The sequence below is a fragment of the Sapajus apella genome, unplaced genomic scaffold (genome assembly GCF_009761245.1).
Source record: "Sapajus apella isolate SASKATOON/1434 unplaced genomic scaffold, GSC_monkey_1.0 scaffold290, whole genome shotgun sequence".
Taxonomy (NCBI): Eukaryota; Metazoa; Chordata; class Mammalia; order Primates; family Cebidae; genus Sapajus; species Sapajus apella.
This window is the reverse complement of record NW_022437230.1, coordinates 170486-177987: the sequence shown is the minus strand read 5'-3', so window position 1 is coordinate 177987 and position 7502 is coordinate 170486.

The window sequence follows — 7502 nt, the reverse complement described above, 5'->3', positions numbered from 1 at the left end:
TCAGTAGATATTGTTCCTGATTCTCTCTTTCCTCCCATTTCCACCCCCACTGTGAGATGCTTTTCCCATGTGTCCATGTGTTTCCATCATTTAGCTCCCAATTATAAGTGAGAACATCCAGTATTTGGTTTTTGGTTCATGCATTAGCTTGCTAAGTATAATGGGTGCCACCACCATTCATGTTCCTGCCAAGTACATGATGTCATTCTTTTTATGGCTGTATAGTATTTCATTGACTTTGCTCCTATTCTGAAAAACAACTTATTGTGTTTGTGAGTCAATTGCTGGGCTTTATTTTGATCTGCTGATTTTCCCATAATACCACACTGTCTTGAATACTGGAGAAGTGGAGAAGTAACACAATCTCCATATGGAGCTGGATGATTAAAAATCATAATCAGTCACTTCATACAATGCTCCTACATCAAGGTAGCGCCCTCAACTCAGTTGAGGATCCCATGCCTCCCACTGTCTCAGGCACTTTGCTCCTGCAGCGATCACTCCTCTCTCCTGAACTATTAATGGCTCCCTCTATATTGGATAAATCCCCAAGCCAAGAAGGTACCTTCTTCCAATTCACTGATAACATAATCGATCCATAAATAAAATAGAACTAATGAGAATCTTGACATCATGTAGGGTGAATTCTCCAAAGTTATACTTCAGAATTGTTTTTGGATATTCGGGTTCCTTTTCCGTTGCGGATAATTTTGAAACTGGAGTCTAATGAAGTGTGTTGCATAAGTTCATGCAGTTTTCCTTTGCAGGGCAGCAGATAAATGTGTTAGTAGCTACAGAAGGACATGGGGAAAGAAAGGGAGTTTTCCCTTAGCTTGGGGAATCATCCAATGTAGAGGGAGCAGTTGATGGTTCAGGAGAGAGGAGAGATCATTGCAGGAGTGACACCTGTAACAAGGTGAGAGGAATGGTATGCTGACCTGAGGTGAGGGGGCTGGCTTGAGTTAGGAGTGTTGTTTGCAGAAGGGCAGCAGAGAATGTCTGTGAATCACTGAAGGTGAGGGTGGCCTTGGGGGTCCCTGACACAGTGGCAGCAACAGTGTGATTCACCAGCAAGACCCTGACTCACTAAAATATAGTGAAAGTTTTCTTTGAATAAAGGAAGAGTGAAGGCGTAGAGATGATGAATTGTCACTCCTGGGAGCTTATGGATTTCCCCATAGTATGAGGTCACAGCTGAGCTGTTGTCTATTATGAAAAATACATGTACTCGCAGCATTTAACAATAATCCCTCCAACTGCAAGAGAACTGGCTCACTGGATCTCTCAACCGCTGTTGTGCACAGGATAATGTACGGGGGGGAAACTGTAGCCTGGTGCTGACTTTAATTTTTGTTTTCTCCTGCAGGCAGGTAGAGACAGGACAAAATTGTTGCCAATGAACTTTCAGCAGGCCCAGAATCCTGAACGTTTGAATTGCCCTTTCCTCCAAGTGGGAGGGAAAAATCAGTTTCCTGGGCTGGAGCAAAGCCTTAGATAAACCTTAAGCCTTAGATAAAAGGAAAAAGTGAGAAAAAAGGTCACATGCAGTGGCTCACACCTGTAATCCCTGTATTTTGGGAGGCTGAGGGAAGAGAATTGCTTGAAGCCAGGTGTTCAAGATGTGCCTTGGCAACACAGTGAGACCCTTGCTCTACACAATTTTTAAAATTAGCTGGGTGTCATGGCACATGTCTGTAGTCCCATCTACTCAGAAAGGTAAGGAAGGAAGGATGGCTTGAGCAGAAGAGTCCTGCGTTGCAGTGCTCTGTAAGTCCACCAGTGTGGGCTTGGAGGAGAGAAACTCTGTCTTAAAAAGGGGTAAAGGAGAGAAACTCCTGGGCAAAGGAGAGAAACCCTGTCTCAAAAAGGAGGGTTTTGAGGTGTGAAGACACATTCCAGCCTTGTCTTCAGCTGGGCTGCCACTGCGGCAGCCCCCTCCCAACATTTGAGATAGAATCTCTCTTAGCCATGGTGCTTCTAACTCTGTGAATGTTGAATGTAGTGTAGGGGTTTGATGGAAATTACAATGAGATAAAGAAAACGGGTACAGTTGTAAAATGCCTTTGCATTTTGTGGCTATTAAATCTGGATGTGTGATACTGATGGACGGGGGTCCAGCAGTTTGACTTATTAATGCAGCTGTCACAAGCAAGGATTTATCTTTTCTACACTTCTCACTGGATAAGTAGTAGAAACAAAAGAGGTGGAAGTCATACAAACTGATTTTTACAATTTTTGTAACTTCAAGATTTTGTCATTATCATTTTAAAATATGATGAAACTTTCCACTAAATTTATATTATAATGTGTTTTTCTGAACATGTTTTGTCCCTTCTGCTTACAACCCTTCCAGAAAAAAAAAGGTCTGGGCCATGCGCAGTGGGCAACGCCTATAATCCCAGCACTTTGGGAGGTCCAGGCAGGTGGATCACGAGGTCAGGAGACCATCCTGGCCAACACAGTGAAATCCCATCTCTACTAAAAAATACGAAAATTAGCTGGGCGTGGTGGTGCTTGCCTGTAGTACCAGCTATTTGGGAGGCTGCTGCAAGAGTATCACTTGAACACGGGAGGCTGAGGTTGCACTGAGCCGAGATCGCACCACTGCACTCCAGCCTGGAGACAGAGCCAGACTCTGTCTCCAAATCAAATCAAAACAAAACAAAACAAAAAGGTCTGCAGGAAGAAACCGGACAATTTAAGAGATCAAAACTTTTCATCACAGAATACCTTGCTGATTTTCTAACAATTGGAGAAAACAGAAAACCTGGCTCCTGAGGAAAGGCAAGGGATGACATTGGTTGTCTCTGTTTTTCAAAACGGTTCTTGGAAACTCTCCACTTTTCCTTAAGAAATACTTCCTGTGCAAGCTTTCCAAGCTGCTGTGAGCCAATGCTGAAATCACACGGGCTGCTGAGCCAAGATCATCTTGCAGGATGTCAGGGAAATCAGTTACCAGTCAAAAGGTTGACATGTGCAATAACAAAACCTTAAGAAAGCAAACAATTATGAATTGGTTGAGTGTAGAGCATGTATAAAAAGCATGTACAAAAATTGGACGAGATGAGAGGATGATTTGAGGCCGTGTGTTTGAAAGCAGCCAGAGCAACACAGTGACACCCCTCACCAAAAAAAAAAAAAAAAAAAAAAAAAGTGCATTAGGTGGGTGTGGTGGCCACCTGCAGTCCCAGCTACTCAGGAGGCTGCAGTGTGAGGAGGACTGCTTTAGCCCAGGAGATGAATGCTGCAGTGTGGCATGGTCATGCCACTGCTCTCCACCCTGGGCAACAGAAAAAACACCCTGAGAAAAAGGCACGTGTAAATATGGACTTAAAATTCTTTATTTCTGTCACAAAATGTCTTTCTGAGACACAACTTCCACTAAGGGTGACATGGGACTCTCTGTTCCCAACGTTTCTGGGTGCGTGAGAATGGTTGGGCAAGAGATTTAAAAAAACAAACAAAAAAACAAACAAACAAAAAAAAAAAACAAAAGCTCTCGTGTTCCTTTCTTTCTACTACAAAAACCCTGGAATTCGTGTGTGGGGACTGCAGGAAAACCCTGGTTGGCCCTGCAGGTGCCTAACTCAGTGTTTCTACTATAAAGACACATGCACACGTGTGTTTATTGTGGCACTGTTCACAATAGCAAAGACTTGGAACCAACCCAATTCCCCATCAATGACAGACTGGATAAAGAAAACATGGCACATATACACCATGGAATACTATGCAGCCATAAAAAAGGATGAGTTCATGTGCTTTGCTAGGGCATGGTTGAAGCTGGAAGCCATCATTCTCAGCAAACTAACACAGGAACAGAAAATCAGACACTGGATGTTCTCACTCATAAGGGACAGTTGAACAATGAGAACACGTGGACACAAGGTGAGGAACATCGCAATTCAGGACCTGTCAGAGAGTAGGGGCTAGGGGAGGGATAGCATTAGGAGAAATACCTGAAGTAGATGACGGGTTGATGGATGCAGCAAACCACCATGGTACATGTATACCTTTGTAACGAACCTGTACATACTGCACATGTGTTCCAGAACTTAAGGTAAAACTGAAAAGAGAAGAAAAGAAAAGAAAGTGGTTCACAGCAAGGTGAGGTGACTTAGACGTCAAATCTCAGCATCTTGAGTCATCATGGCATGAGGATTGCTTCAGCCCCAGAGTTCAAGACCACCCTGGGCAACACAGGAAGACCCAGTCTTTACAAAAATTTATAAAGGATATATCCTTTATTTGTAAAGGAGCTTGCATGTAGTTCCAGCTACTTATGAGGTAAGATGTACGGATTGCTTGAGTCTGGGCGGTCAAGGCTGCAGTGAGCCAGGATTTCTCCACAGCACTACAGGCTGAGCAACACAGAGAGAGCCTGTCTGAAATAAGACAAAAAGGAAAGAAAGTATTTAAGTGCCAGCTGTGACGGGTGAAGTTTCATGTAAAAGGTCAACCACTGCCATAGGACATTGATGCTCAGGATGGTTCGGTGGTACTCATGGCTCTAAGATCCTGGGACTGGTGTCCTTCCCCTCAGCAAGGATAGCCATCTCCAGGCTGGGACATAAGAGGAAGGGGCCAGGCTAGGTCACCAGGCTACCAGGGACAGCTGTCTGCTGTGGGATGGCAGATGAGATCAGGAGAAGGACAGCTGAAAGGAGGAGAGAGGAGACCCACTCCTCAGGTGAGGGGCTGGTCTGGTAAAAAGGGAAGACATTGGCTCTAAGTCATGTCACTGCTCTAGGCTTGTGTGGAAGCACATGATGTTGCAAGAAGGAAACAAAGCCTGGTGAGAGGGGGACAATAGGCTGCATCACATCCCATCCTATGTATTCAATGACCCCTGAGAGGAGTCCATGCCTTTTCGGGATCTAAAAGGTCATTTCCTGGCGCAACCCCATTCACCACCAGTGAGAAGCAGGGATTTGAGATAAACTGAGGCTTTCGGGGAGAAAGGCCAGTAAGAGTTGTGAGGTCTTCTCATAAGATGCACTGCCTTACGCTTATGGTGACTTTACACTGTGTTCATCATGTCTTGTGTTCCTGTGTGCTCTGAGGTCACTCTTCTCAACTTCATGTCTGTCCTGAGAAGAGTGGGTATACTGCAGACAGTCTTGCTACCTAAGGGATTTAATAAGGTTTCTGAAAGTTCCCTAAGCTGGGCAGTAAATTCCCAGATCCTAGGACACCATTGTGGCCACACTAAATGAGATTCACTGGTGTGATTCCTGGAATCTGCACTTTTTAAAGATCCTGGGTTCTAACTTTTATAGAATCTTGCCTGAGCAATACCAGAGCAGAGGAGCAGACTTCTTTCCCAGCTACACAGCTTCTTTCTCCTTTGTGAATGCATGGAAGGAACAGGTTTGTAGTATACAGAATTTTAAAAATTTATGCATGTTCTATTTCATAGTTTGTGTTTTTGTATCCTGTCTATCTTTATCTTACATGATTCCACAGATTCCCTTACTTTTTCTTCTACAAGTGTTGTAATATTAGCTTTTACATGGTGTGAGGCAAAGGTTGAGATTCATTTCTTTGCATGTCAATGTCCAACTGTTCTAGCATCATTCCTGGAATAAAATGTCTTTCTCTACTACATTTTCTTGGGACTTTATGGAAAAATCCGTTTAAAATTTGAATATACAGATCTAGCTTCAAACGCTAATGCCTTTTCTTATGCCAATATCACAGTGTCCTGATTAGCATAGTTGTCAAATGCATCTTGATATCTTGTGAGTCCTCTCCAATATTCTTTGTCCTTTATAGAATCATTAGGCTCTTCTCGTCCCTTTGCTTTCCCATATAAATTTTGAAGTCAGCTTGTCATTATACAGGAACAAGAATCTTCAGGAATTTTGATTGGTTTACATTAAACGTATAGATTATTTGGGAGAAACTAACATATTGACAATCTTGAGTCTTTCAATCCATTACCGTGGTAAGTCTCTTCATTTATTTCAACATGGTTTCTTATTTTTCTGAAATGAAGTTTAGGCTTCTGAGCACAGGTCTTGCACATATTTTGTTAAATTTTACCACTAAATATTTCATGGGGTTTTTTGCTGCTATATTAAGTGATATTGGTTTTCAATTTTCAATTGTTTGTTACTGCTGTATAAAAATAGCATTGACTTTTCATATTCATCTTGTAGCATTTTACTTTGCTAAACTCACATATCTATTCAAGTCATGGGATAAATTCCATTTATATTGCTAGTTTTGAACTCAAGTTTATCATTTTTACAGAGTTTATGTCTGTGTTCATGAATCATGTTGGTCTGTCATGTTATTTTCTCATAATGTTGTCTGGTATTTAGTATTGATCTGGTATTTATATTGGTCTGTCGTGCTACTTTTTCATCATGTTTTATTGTATTTATATCAGGCTGGTCCTTGCTGTGTAAAAGGCGTTGGAAAGCGGGGCCTCTCCTCCAATATCTTTAAGAGTTTGCGGAGAATTAGGGTTATTTCTTCCAGAAACATTTGGCAGAGTTATCCAGTGAAGTCACCAGGAACACGAGGTTTTATTGAGAAACAACTTTGTTTTCTTTCTTTGTTGCTTTTAGTAAATCCAATTCCTTTAATTGATATATGGCTACATATGTCATTTTTTAAAATGTTTAATTTACTACAATTTTTGTGGGTATTCAGTAGGTGTTTATATTTGTGGGATACTTGAGATGTTTTGGTACTGCTTGCAATTAGAAATGAGGACATCACAGAGGGTGAGTGCCCACTGCATTTCCAAACAAATTTTCACTAAAAAAAAAAAAAAAAGAAATGAGGACATCATAGAGACTGGGGTGTTCCTCCTCTCAAGCATTTATCCATTGAGTTGCAAACAATCCAATTATACTCTTTTCATCATTTTAAAATGTACAGTTGCATTCTTTTTCTGTTTGTTTTTTAGCACTTGTCCACTCTTTTTTCATTGGAAGGAAGGCCCACTCCTAGGTAGACTCAACCTCTCCTGAGGAACCATGGAGCCAAAGGCTGGAGGCTTCAAGAATGCTTAGTCTCTGATCCCTGTTACTGTGACCCTGAGGCCTGTCTCATGAAAGCATTCTTTTGTCCATAGTTGTATCACTGAGTCTACAAGGGAATCACCTCACAATTGTGGGGTCCAGTGTGGTCATTCCTGATGGATGTCAAGAAGGGGAAGGCCAGGAACCCACCACACATGGCCAGAGCAGGACAAACATGCCATGACGTGTCAGGAGCCCATTTCTCCAGCTGGAGGGAAAGTCAGTCCTGTAGGGGTAGAAAAGCTCAGTCACAAATCCTAGGCAGACATTGGCCTGGCCTCTGCAGGTGAACTGGGCTCTGATGACTCCCTGCCTTTGGAAACAAGGAGGAGAAGTTTTCTGCAGAAAAGGCCTTCTTTCCTTGCAGAACTGCTGTTTTATGACAGCTGTTTTGGCAGTGAGTCTTGTGTCCATTATGAGGCTGGTTCCTTCTCTTGGTCCTACTCTACAGAAAATTATGGAGCAGGG